The 13914-nt window shown below is 38.8% G+C and overlaps 1 protein-coding gene across 3 annotated transcripts in view; it reads left to right on the top strand.

Annotated features, from left to right (window-relative positions):
- Positions 1-13914, top strand: part of LOC111865770 (sodium/potassium/calcium exchanger Nckx30C) — a 267900-nt gene that overhangs the window by 161946 nt on the left and 92040 nt on the right. The gene's annotated exons all lie outside the window — the stretch shown is intronic.

Raw genomic sequence — 13914 nt, forward strand, 5'->3', positions numbered from 1 at the left:
CATTTCATCTCACAATACCACAAGAACTGAAATGTCAATAGCTTTGTTCGTGAGAGCTTTACCACTCCCCTGCCACCTAACCGAATTGCGGTTTTACCTCCTGAAGTAATTACAGAACACTATAACTTACCACGTCTCACTAGAAGTTAGTTATCACAGCCGAGTTGGAACAGAAAGGCACTGATCTTAAAGTGGTGAAGATACTACGTAAAATGCTAGCTAGTGCTACAGTTCGCTCATCAACCTCTGAACAGAAGTTCAGAGTCGAATAGAAGTAGCGACAAACAAATGCTATGACCGCGCTACTAGAATGCACAGGCTTCGGCTGTCCGTGAGGTTGACGGCCGCGTTCACTGCATGCCCGTTGCATATCTAGGGCTTTTCGCTAATCAGATGTTCGAGTCTCCATTGCTATAAATCTTACATCTGATATTCATATCATGTTCCTTGCTGACGTTGCAAAGACATGCGTGCTGAAACAGAAATTGAAAGCGGTGTAACCTAACTTCAAGCAACTGCAAAACATACATAAAACTCTTCGTAATAAGTTATTACTCGTACTTCTTCTCCATTTTTAGTCTAATTTCCATAGTCTGAAGGAATAGAATTAGGTTTATGAAATCGCTTTGCTGTCTATGTGTGTGTGTATTTGTGTTCCTGTATGTGTATCCCCCTAATTAGAATGATCAAGACAAAGAGGATGAGGTGAGCAGGGCACGTAGCACGAATGGGGGAGAAGATGAATACATATAGAATATTGATGGGAAAGGCAGAAGGAAATAGACCACTGGGAAGACCAAGGTGTAAGTGGGTGGACAATATTAAAATGGATCTTAGAGAGATAAGATGGGATGGGATGGATTGTATTGATCTGGCTAAGGATAGGGACCAGTGGAGGGCTCTTGTGAACACGGTAATGAACCTTCGGGTTCCGTAAAATTCTGGGAAATTCTTGAGTAGCTGCCCAATTGGCGGCTCCTCCAGAAGGGCTCAGCTTCCTAAGTATGTAAGTAAGTATGTGTATCCCCCTATTGTTGCTAGGCAACGCCTTGCCAAACACGTTTTCGCGGCAAATACTACACGCCCAACAATAAGTGTTGGACCCGTCGTTTTAAATGTGATACTTGTCGTATCAAAGGAAAGCTACTGATACGTATTGCCGAAACATCGAGGATTTTTACACACTAGGAACCCCTGAATCTGAAGGCGCTGCTTGTGTTGCAATGTAGGCTACTGTAAGGCTATTAGGCTCAGTTTTTATACACGATAAATAATAGCGCTGACATAATCGTATAGGCCAGTAAATACGTGTAAACTGGAGAAATTAATATGGTTAACGACAAATGTATGAGTACAAACAGACAGCTAAATTAGTAACGAACTTAGATATAATGAATCATTTTATAATTAAGACTTAAATATTTGGGATGAACACAGACAAATGAGTATGAATTTCATGAAGAATTTAGAAGAGAAATATATTATTAACGAGATTTTTTTTTGTTATTCACCTCGAAAGCTCTTGTCTTTTTTTCTTAAAGTAGCTCGTAAGAGAAGATTTCTTATGTCTGATGCTAACACACTAGGCTAAAGTCTTCATGGAGAACACCACTTAATGTGGAGTAATGGTTTTCTAAACAAATTTGGAGGTGACACAAAGACAAAAACTCTACACGTTTCTTGTAGTCATATCCTTCTTCTCCTTCGTTATTCTTCTATTCATTCCCTTGCAAGGCCCTCCTGGAAAATATTCGCTTAGAAGCCGGTAAGCAAATTGGGAGGGAAACATTAAGCTGTATGTTAAGGCAGATAGGTCGTGAGGTTGTTGGATGGATGGAACTGGCTCAGGACTTGCTTCAGTGATCTGTTTCGTTATAAGCGTTATTATATCCTTGGATTCTTTGTACTGGCTAGTCTTATTAGCTTACATGAGAATAAAGGAAGATTTTATTGAAAAAACTCAAAAGAAGTCCCTTGCTTTCCACGTTGCTGTGTATGCTAAGGGAACAAAAATAAAAAAAAAAAAATATATATATAATTATAATGTTACAATTAATGTTCCGTTTCTATACATAATTTCCATAATAATTTTTACAAATTTCGATTTAATATATGTACGATTGTAGAATTCGTATCCATTAAGCTTCCTACGTGAACCTGACAATTATATATTTTATCCATTAACTTTACTTTATGAACGTAAGATATTTTATTATATCCAACAAAAGAAAGATGGCGTGTAATGAATTGGGAAGGCTGTGGAAAAAAGCCGTTGTGGCCCATTTAATATACTATAGAAACATTTGAAGAGATAATTAGAAACTTCACAAATAATGAGTCAGAATATTTGGTTTCCTGGCAAACATTCAGACCTTTCATCTCTTGTATGTGAAGCAGAAATTCTAAACCCTACATCACCACTTCATATCGGTAATAATATTTGTTTCTTATCTCCCCGGTTCAGGGATTTCGAAGATCGTTAGATATTCAGGGAAGTGATCATGAAATCGACTTTCTTTATAGTGATAATTATTTACAGTCGTAATTAAAGCAATGTGGACGCCGAAGTACGGATGTGGTTACGTTAGTGGGTCTCATTCCTACAGGCACACTAGCGCTTGTGGCGGCATGCCGTTGTGCATCCCAACTAAGGCGAATTATTATGTGGCCAGAAACGGAACTATTCACTCAACAGAAAGAGCTGCTATGTAGCCTCACCATTCTGTTTCAGTAGCCCGGGAACAGACCGCCCTCGGGGGCGGTTACACAACCACTGGAATTTGTCAGTATACAAGTACTGATTGATGCAACTGAGGAACTGAGCTTCTTTATCTAGTTGAAAATACACTTAAAGGAGCAGAATGCAGTGGAAAATTATTATTATTTTATGGTATCACGTAGAAATGTCTGGGCCAAGGAGACCCCCCCCCNAATGTTTGTTGCGAGTTGAGATACAGTTTAGAGTCTAACTGATACCCCCAGTGGCTCTTCAATCATCTGATTATGGTAGAGACCTTCCTGCTTATGTAGTTAATTGTATATAAGTAATTTGAAGCTGATGGTAACCTAACTAAATCTGGAAATGTGTTCCTATTATTGACAGAAATAGAGTATTGTTAAGGAGAACCAATTTTCTGGAGTATATATAGGTTATTATAGAAGGATTTGACTACACCGTCCACTGTGACTCAAATGTTTATATATGATGCAGTTACATGTTTCGATCAATTAATGACCATCTTCAGAAGGCAAATAACAACACTTGAGGAAACTACTATTACATAAATCATAGTTCATCAAGTTCAAATTTGTCCAAAGTTTTATATACAGATTTTAATTAAGATAAAATATAATGAGTTAAAATATTAATAAAACTCTTAATATTTAAAATCTTAAACGCTAAGTTTCGTGTCTTCGTGCCCCTTCCATCAACGGGAGACTGGGTAGACTGCCGCCCTTGGAGGTCTGGGCGTTGTTTTCTCCTTGTTTATATAATTGATTAAGAGTCTGTGTTTCTTATTCAGCTGTCAGTCCTTTCGTTGTTTGTTGAGGCACTTTAACCCAATCTCCCGTTGATAGAAGAGGCACGAAGACAAGAACCTAAGCGGTTTAAGATTTTTAAATTTTAAGAATTTTATTATTATTTTAGCTCACAACATTTTATCTTAATTAAAGTTATTAATTAATTCACGAGTCAAACCATTGGACCGCTTCCTCAACCAGCTGATTCTAGATCTCACCTTTATATCTTATGTTTGTTTATTTATATATTTACGATATTTAAGGCGCATTTAAAGATTTGTAAACAGTCCATATTTCGTAACTCCGAAATATTTATGATTAGAGGATGAGGAATTTGGCAAGTTGTGGAGGAAATCTTTACTGGCCTAATTTCAGGCACAATTCCACTGATGAAAATCACGAAATATTTTATCTTCGGGCTGGAATTCGAACCTCGGATCTTCCGAATAAGAATCAGACGTGGTCTACAATCCTATCACAACATTCATTCCAGTTAGAGTAGATTTGGGGCTGTTTGCCTGCTCTGTTGTTTATTGTGCCTATGATTAGACTGTGAGGCGATTCGGTTCAGTTTGAAATCGAACTCAATAGTACAGAAAGCCCGAAATATATTATTGCTTGCTGGTCAAGTAATCTGACATTTGCCACCCACTTCGAACATTCTGTTTATGTGCATGTTACCCGCCAGTAATATACGAAAGTTATATGTCGACCAAGCGGCAGTTCCCCGGCTATCTCCAGCAGGACCACTTAACGATATCACACCATGCGATTTATTCACCACAATGACTTTCCTCAAGCACCTCTCCATCTGTTATACATATCTGAGGCTCTAGGTCCCTGCACTGTACAGTCTGCTTCAGATTGTATTACAGTGCTTCATCAGACCACATGGAAATCACTGGTTCACATATTGTAACAACAGATACGTAATTTATTAAACCTTAACAGCAAAGAAGAAAATACAACAATTAATAGCATTGTCGAGTGTGACAATAACTAAAGACGGGGTTCGGTTTGGTAATTGGATTTATTCACCACCTACAGGCCGCAACTACAAGTAATTATAACACTGTTAGTCACTGTTACACCACAAACCACTCCAAGCTAATTTTCTGTCTGTCTTCAATAGTCATCACGGATTTATAACACATGAGCTATAAAACATCACCAAATCGCACACTCCCAATACCACTGTATTATAGCACACATAAAAACTTCACAGGCTGACTTATTGTACTCTTCTGTACACCTTCAGGCTACTGCTTGCTGTACTCCTCCAGGTTACTGCTATACTCCTGCCTCTTACTCTCAGCTTAGGAATTCTGCTCACCTATATAGATGCCGCACGGACACGGACTCACAAAAAACACATCACGTGCTCGCTATCCAGTCAGTCCATTGGCGCTCTGGCTGGACCTAAAGAAGACAGATATCACATGACCGCTACCTATTGTTGTGTGACACCGCAAAAACAAAGGAAACACAGCTTCCTCTATTGCTGCGTGCGCGTATTTCGGGCGTGGCCTAGAAATAACGTTCTTCTGGTATTGGAATATGTGTACGGAGCTTTGGCTTGGTAATGGATATTCGCGTTACAGTATGAAGGTGTCTATAACGGCACCTGTGTTAATTAAAGTCTATAGTTACCGAAAATATACCCCGCCCCGTGACTGTGGAATGAAAACTAAAGTAAATAATATTACCGAAAAACTGATTTAAAAAGAAACAAATGCATGAATTAATAATTCGGCTGCAAATAGCATAATTTTTCTGAAGCACACGATATTCTGGGATGTGATGCTGTGTAAGTCGGCAGACGTTCACCTACGTTTCGGAGAAATTATCTCTTCCATGTTTAGGGCTGAACGGCAAGCCGAGCAGACAAGCAAAGGAACAAGAAGGACTTTGCTTTATCGGCTTCTTCGTCAACCCAGAAGGTGAGCCCAGAATATTCTTCCGAGGTGCTGGTAAACTGCTACCAGACAGTACGGTATCATTTTTAGGAACAAGATATATATTTATACTAACTGCCCTGAGAGCATGAAATCTCACAATATTGTTTTCTATATCTATAGTTATATTTCGAATGGTGCAGACTGATATTCATGTGAGAACGAAAGTGCCTCTTGAAAGTGACAAAGAATGAAAAACTCGTGTGGATTAAATTTTGGGCAATTGGGAGAAATTCAAACAAGAGTAAAAGAACGAAGAGAGGAAATACACAAACAAACAAACAAAATGGTGGTGCTCAGTAGTTCTATGGTGTGCTTGTTAGTAACTTAAGCCTAGAATGGACATCACAGATTCAGAATTGTATTAAAACTTCACAGCAGATAAAAGTACATTTCTATCCAGCAGGGAATGTTGAGTTTTCCTGGCTTGTCCTCTGAGTATATTTACATACAGCGACTTTGCCTTACGGCGGTCACAGATGATTTTACAAGCCACAGATTTCGTTTCAGAGAATAGCATTGCGACAGTATCCAACACATGAGGACAAGGAACATTCAGACAGACAATCTGATATACTTAGTGCGGTAAGAAGGCAGTGTCAGTGATGAGAGCAGGCAGGATATCATAAAGACTGCTCTTACGAGTCGAAGCTTGTTGAGAAATTTTAAAGTGTATTGTTGCGACGCAATATTCTAGACTCACATGGAGCTGACAATTGCAGATGGGCGGGACACATACCTCTGACATGTTAGTAATGATATATCAGACTCCACGACGTCACATCGCAGAAGTAATTTGTCTTTACATTTTTAAATGTTCCTGGCTTTGGAACAGATTTTAAAAGATGAACCTTTTATGCATTAATGTTTTAACGGTAATCATAATAGAAATTAAAATAATTCAGTTTCTTTGTTTAACTGCTTGCCAACAGCGAGTGGGCTATAACAGGCGAGCACTGAAAGTATACATAACAACTAGAAATATAAATATAGACAGACACCGTGGCCTGTAGTCCGCAAGCGAAATATACCGACCGAGCGTCCGTCGCTTGTCGGCGAAGTTAGTGCCTACTTTAGCGGATAGAGGGTATCATGTGGTCAGCGCAACGAATCCCCACAGCCCTTAATTTCGGTTTTGTAAACCGGAGAAATATTAATATAACTAGAATAAATTATTATTATTATTATTATTAATTGAATTGAATTATTATTATTAGCACGAACATAAATAAGAACTTAACTAACTACTATCATCATTAATTTCATATTGGCATTAATTTCTCGCTGCTAAATTATTGCTTTAATTTTATTATTGTTATTATTATTATTGTTTTTATTATCATTTATTTGTTTGTTTGTTTACTTTTCTTCATTATTGTGTTTTCCCAAGTATTTGACTGTAATTTGTCTATGACTTATAATGTGTTTGTCTATAATGGAATTACTTTCATCTACACTGTGCTCTGTCTGTAATTGGCCTTGCGGCTGTTGACATGGCACATAAATAATAAAGAATTGAATTGAATTATTCAAATTATTATAGAAGCACGCCGGACTACCTTTCGACAGAAATTCGTTGAACTGAATACAGGGAATATTGAGAAACTTGGTTGTTACATATCAGACTGGTTGACTCCACGGAGAAGAGTATTCCTAGAGAAGCTTATAGTAGCTCACGTAATCAAAAAGTCTCCCACCTCTTATGGGACCTGAATTTCCACTACTGTGCTCACAAGACTTGGCCACTGGTCCCATATCCAGAATCAGACATTGCAGTCCCTACAATACGCGTATGTCCCCGAGTTCTATCTTATTATTACCCCTCCGCCACACCTAGATCATCCAAGCAATCTCTTGCCTCTTCATTTTGTCAGACCCTTTCAATGCAATAGTCACTTCTCCCATACGTGCTACAAATCCTGAGGATTCATCTTCTTCGTTCAATCACCCTGGTATTATAAGGTGAATGGTAGGAATTTTGAATTAGTTCTAAAAGAGATTCTTAAGGGCTCCGACGACGGTGTATAACACTCAGAATTACTGGGTTTTTGGATTTCGTCCATCGTCTGGTATTCTTCACCTAAGGACGGAAAGAGATCCAGTTTCCGAAATGTTGCTTTGTATTTCTAGAGTACCAGACAATGGACAAAGTACAAAAACCTAATAATTCTGAGTAGTTCTAGAAGTTTTTGACTATGGTATATAACACTGGAACTTGGCAATGTTTTGGACTTGGTCCATCTTCTGATAATCTAAAAAGCATAACATTTCGGAAACTGGATCTTTTTCTGTCCACAAGTGCGAGCGTTGGAGGCGCATGTTCTGTGGGGTTTAGTTAGAAAGGACAAACATCAGTCACTACACCCCCACCCTTTCGCCTGGAGGTGGAAACAGATCCAGTTCGAGAACAATAGACAACGAACAAAGTCCAACAACTCAGTAATCCCGAGAAATTATGAAGCTTCCCATTTATCAGTTTCCTATACCCTCCTAACAACTCCTCCCTCTTGGATTAAAATATTAAGGGGGTGGGCTACACTGCCCCTTACAGTGCGACTGACTTCGATCTATTGTATATGAATTCCTCACTCTTCGAGCCACATATTCTCCTCAGTGTTCAAGACCCATGTCCGCCTCTGTGGTATAGTCGTCAGAGTTCCTGGCTACAGATCCAGAGGTTCCGGGTTCGATTCCCGGCGCTACAGATTTTCTGAGAAGTAGTGGGTCTGGAACGGGGTCCATTCAGCCTCGTTATGGTAACTGAAGAGCTATTTCAAGGAACTAGAGAACAGAAATTAACGGCCGTGACCACCACGTGACACCCTCTATCCGCAAAAATTGGCACTAGCTTCGCCGACAAGAGGCGGTCGCTCGGTCCGTATAGTTCGCTTGCGGACTAGAAACCACGGAGTTCAAGACATTCACCCTCCATGTACGAAGAGTTCTATCTTCTGCCATATAAAATCGTATAGTCCGTTTCTTGCTGCTTTCTGCGTGTTAGCTTCTGTTTGTCCTACTCTTTGAAGCTGAAGATTGAGGCGTTATGTTCCTCCGAAATTTCGGTCAAATTTTACCGAGTACACCGAATTATGCATGACAAGAGAAGCCTTCATAGCCACTGCTATGAAAACCTAAAACCAACTCCTCACGCGTTCTTCCTTTAATGTAAGAGACCGCTTTTCGCACCAGCACAAAGAACAGGTAATATCACAACATTGTATTGTTTGATCCTCATACTTTTAGATAGGAGACGACAAAATGTCACGGTCGAATAGTTAAGAACTCCTGCTTCGAATTCAAGAAGTCCCAGGTTCAAACCTCGGTCTCAAGACCGACTAGCCTACGGTTTTCGTGGTATTTCTTATTCTCTGCAGGCAAATGTTGAGAGAATAGCTTAATTTAGGACACGACTGACTACTTCCACTTCCCTGCCAAGTCATTGTTCACAAATTATCAGACCATTAACGAAATGTTGTCTCAGTAATTGAAATATGTTTAGATACACAAAGAATGGATGGGTAAACAATTAAATGAATAAATAGATAAGAGACGGAAAGATAAACTGCTCTGAACCGAATCTTGGCAAGTTTATCTGAAGAAATTCACATCCACACTTCGTCTGCTATTCCTTCTCAGGTAATGGTGTAGCCCTCAGTTCTCCAATCGACTTCTTACGTGCTATTATTAATGTTCGTATTTGTATCCTTGTCTGGGGTACTCCAACATGTAATATATGTAATGTTTATGTGTGTGTGCGCGGGAGTATAAGGCATACGAAAAGTTTTATTCAGGAATTATTTCTTAAGTTATAACACAGGGTATAAAAATAATACTTCTAAAATTCCTAGTCTATATTTCGGTTAGAATGTAATATTCCTCAAAAGACAAAAATCAGAAGACAAAAAATGTGATGACTTCCAGTAGTCATATCCGATTTCGTTGCTTCTGGCATGACCTTAATCTTCCGCCGGCATATCCACTAGGTCACAGGGTACATAAGTTTGCATTGGTTACACGAACAGTGCCATGTATGCGGTCAGGTTCAGTTAGGAAAAATATTTAAAACCTTCGATTGTAGTTCACAGTTGAAACATTTTCTCTGATAATTTCTGTGATTATATGAGCAGAATTTTTTTGAGGACAAGATGCTGAGGAAAATATTTGGACTAGAGTGGAATGAAATAATAAAGAAGTTGGAGAAGCATAAAAAGTGAGAAACTTCACATCTTGCGTCCTTCGTCAAGTATAATTAGAATGATCAAGTTAAGGACAACGAGATGGACAGGGTATGTAGCACGCATGGGGGAGAGGATGAATGCATAGCAGGGTTTTCTTGAGAAAGCCAGAAGGAAAGAGACCACTAGGAAAACCTACCGCAGGTATGAATATAATATTAGGATAGATTTTTGAGAAGTATCTGCAGAATTGGCTACTCCTCCAGAAGGGCTAGGTTCCATGAGTAAGTAAGTAAGTAAGTAAGAATGGCGTGGTATGGACTGGTATCATCTCGCTCACGATAGGGTCCAGTGGAGGGCTCTTGCGAATATGGTTATGGATTTTCGGGTTTCGTAAAATGTTGCAAGATACTTGAGTAGCTGAGTAACTGGCGTTTTCTCAAGAAGGCCTCATCTCCGTGGAGTTAATGTGAGTAGGAAGTAAAGTTACTTAAAATGCCAACCGAGTTGTGTGCCAGAACAAGCTCTGACTTTGACCTTCCGCTTGTGACACAATTTGCGATTGTTTTCTGAGCTGACAAATTACCTCCTTGACAGTGACATGGACTCCTTCGTAACCACGCAGGGGGTTCCTGCTTTTTTAAGGCCACGTGTCAGATTTTATATTGCGGAAGTCGTTCAAAGTATAGTCGTAGCTTTTAGGTTACACCTCTCAATTCGACAGTCTCTCAGTATCACAGAGTTTCATATTTCTTAACATTTTAGACATCGTAAGAGTCCAGAGGGCTGATAGCTTGTGAGATGTCTCACCCTGAGAGGTCGGCAACGGGTAAGAAGTGACATAAGACGCACGGTGTCATAAACCTACGCATTTCGTGTCTGGATTGAACTGCTAACGCGGCCAATCACATGTATTATATTTTATTTATATTATATTATCTTTTATAACATTTTGGTAGTTTTGTGTGTTTTTACGAGTATTATTAAGTAACACGAATTGATTCTCTTGTATGAAATTATTTACTTTTGTGTGTAATCTTCTGTTGTGAATATAAATATAGTGTCTCCTTCATCTGCTTTGTTATGGTGAGTTCATTTTCTACTAACTCATTTCTTATTAGCTTCCATTCTATTCCACTTCTTGCATTATTGACGTTATCATTTTGGTTAATATTTTAGTTATTTTTGCTACCATATGTCTGTAATATTATGTTGAATTACAGTGCTATCTTGTGACAGCTTCCGGAAATCATTCTGCCGCACAGGTGGAGCAGGCAGTCAATTCTGGCATAAAGCCAAGCCAAATGCAGATTCGACAAGCCAAGAACCTATACGCTTACATTTCACAATTTGTTTCCAATATCTTCCCATCAGATCGTTGAGAGACTACTATGAAGCAGTCTCATGCATTATGTACCCGGCAGATGTAATCTGGAGCCCCTGATATCTGATAAACATTAAATTACTTACATTTCTTCTTATATCGAAATTCCACATACGAATTACACATCGGGACAAGCGATCATGTATGACGCATTTTTGGAAATTTGTGTAAGAAAATTTAGGAGAGAATTCCCTTGTAAAATCTCGCTTTTTCACAAGGAGTCCCAATCCTCAGACCTTGAGTTTATTAGCCCAACAAAAAATATGTTTCTTTACTCTCTGCTACTAGATCACTGCTATGTATTATCCGTAATATCTTTCGATAACAGCCAAATTGTGGTGTCCAAAGCGACGCCCACAGTTTCAATCCTCATGAATTAATACCAGCTACAAGATTTTGCATGATTTCAGGATGGAAAAGAAAGGTCATCCCTGCAACGAACCAATCATAAATCTCCCAAAAATTGTAACAATGCTGCGGGAGATTATGATAAGGGTCCGCTGACAAAATGCTGAACGATTTGGTTACAGATAGTTCTAATTCTGCCTGCTAGGTGGATCTGTCAACAGTAGCTTCTCTGTAAGTAGCTTAGTTCTTTTGCATGAAAAAAAGCTTATTTTGAATATTTTCTTTAAACTTGCACTTTGTATTCTTTTTTAATATTGGCTGTTACAATTTTATAACCGGATTACGAGTATACGAAGCCCCAGTCATAATGTTTTTTTTTTCAGATAGATTCAAACAATATGTGGACACTAGTTTGCTCTTTTCAATAGGTTCACTGCGTATTAGTGACACAGAAGCACTGACAAAATTTGAAAGTTACTTCTCGATTTAATGAGCGAATTATGCTTTTCTAATTATCTCTAGTGATTTGTTTGGCAAATTGAAAATATTAATACATTTTATTTGCAAATTTTGAAAAAATACAAATTCCGAAAAATTCGGCAAGAATCACGTATGTGTTTAAAAATTGTCTTGAATTATGCGAGGTGTTCAGGAAAGCATCCTCGCATGAAACGCGACAACCCTGTACTCTGGACTGAACATCTCTATTTGTGGGGACATAAATCTTCAATAGGATACCATATGGGTTAGCAGGGTGTTTCATCAGAAGGACTTCAGGCATGTATATATATATATACATACGCGTTTGTGTGTCTGTGCGAGGGTGTGGAAGTATTATGTCTATATTTGCTTTAATATAAAATCGATGCCATCTTTGGTTCTAGCTCGAAAGGACTGTGGTTCACTTGACAGTTCGAAAGGTATTCCTGTAGTTTAATATATTTAACTACGAGTACATAGAAAACTTGTAAATGAACTAGAGTTTACATACTTTCATATCAAATAGGCATTTCATAGGCACATAGTATAATATAATATACATTATGTCATTTAAACATGTACCATACTCAGACCTGACCAACTGTGTGCCATGACGTGGCAGCAACATCCTTGCCTGCCTTTCCTGTTAGAGAGCCATAGAAATGGAACGCACGTAAATATTCTCACAATAGAACCGCAGGAATTAACACTAGAAATAAGACATTCACTTTCGTTCTTCTTTCTCTGTAGCACTTGCTTTTTTTGTAAATATTCTATCAATATAATTAGTAGATTCTCGGCTGTCCGAGGTGATCGGAACCAGTTCTCTCCATCAGATACGTAAGTTTTTTTTAGAACTATTGCAATTTAGCCGTTGACTTTAGAGTAGACTGCACGCATAACTACGAAGATTTCGTGTGCTTTTTTTCGGAAATATCATTAACAGTAAGCTGTCTCAATTTTCTTTGAAAACGTTTTATTCTTTTATAGAATTCATTACAAATCCATGTAGTTAATGACATGGTGAATAATCACATTTCCCTAAAACATATTAAAGTCTATTCCATGACAGTTTTATATACTTCATAACATTCTTCTAAATTTCTTTACATCTCCACTTTTATTTCATCATTTCCCCTTGCGTTCACCGTACGCAGTTGATTCATCGCTGAAAAAGACCATTAGTGGTACTAAGGTAGAAAAAGTAAAGCTATCCCTGTAACAGGCCGTGAAGGCCGCGCCATAGCTCAAGCGGTTAGTCGCTGGCTTCCCACCGCGGCGGTCCGGCTTCAAACCCTGGTCTGGTCAAGTGGGATTTGTGGTGGACAAAGTGGCACTGGGGTAGGTTTTCTCCGAGTACTTCGGTTTCCCCTGCCAATCTTCATTACACTAAATTCTCCATCATCATAATCAACCGGAGCGGGTACAATAGGCCAATCAGTGGCCGCCCTGCCGAGTGGCCCCAACTGGATTCCACCCCCAACTATGCAAATTAAAAAAAAACAGGCCGTGAAGGCCCATGGGGTTGTGAGCTGTCGAGGCTCCCACATTTTCTAGATAAACGGCTCACAGATGGCGATAATGTTGTCAGCCTTACGCGCAGGTCACCCTTTATCCCCCAGGGGTACTCATTTCTGTTAGAGGCTCACTCGATCCGAGGACCATAGTGCGGCTGGAAGGATTAGGTAAATTGAAAAAATCCAATGACCTCATATGGATTCGAATCTGCGACCTTCCGGCTTGTAGCATAGTGTCTCAACTAACTACGCTACTGACATGGCTCCATAGTGCACTTAACTGCAAAATCACTGCTAGAGACCTGTTACATTTACTCTGTCATACTATATCATAGAAAATAAAAATTATACTCTTAAATCCTTGATTATTTCTGNGTTCGTTCTTTCGAGAACTGATTTGAAAATATTGATTTCGGAAGAACGTTCAGAAAACTTTGCAGCAAATTCGTGCGTCATATGTAAAAATTGCATTCAGTCTAACACCACGAAAAGAAATGCAAACATTATATGAGTTCAAAAAATATAACGATCCT

This window comes from Cryptotermes secundus, unplaced genomic scaffold, assembly GCF_002891405.2.
Source record: "Cryptotermes secundus unplaced genomic scaffold, Csec_1.0 scaffold612, whole genome shotgun sequence".
In the NCBI taxonomy this organism is placed as follows: Eukaryota; Metazoa; Arthropoda; class Insecta; order Blattodea; family Kalotermitidae; genus Cryptotermes; species Cryptotermes secundus.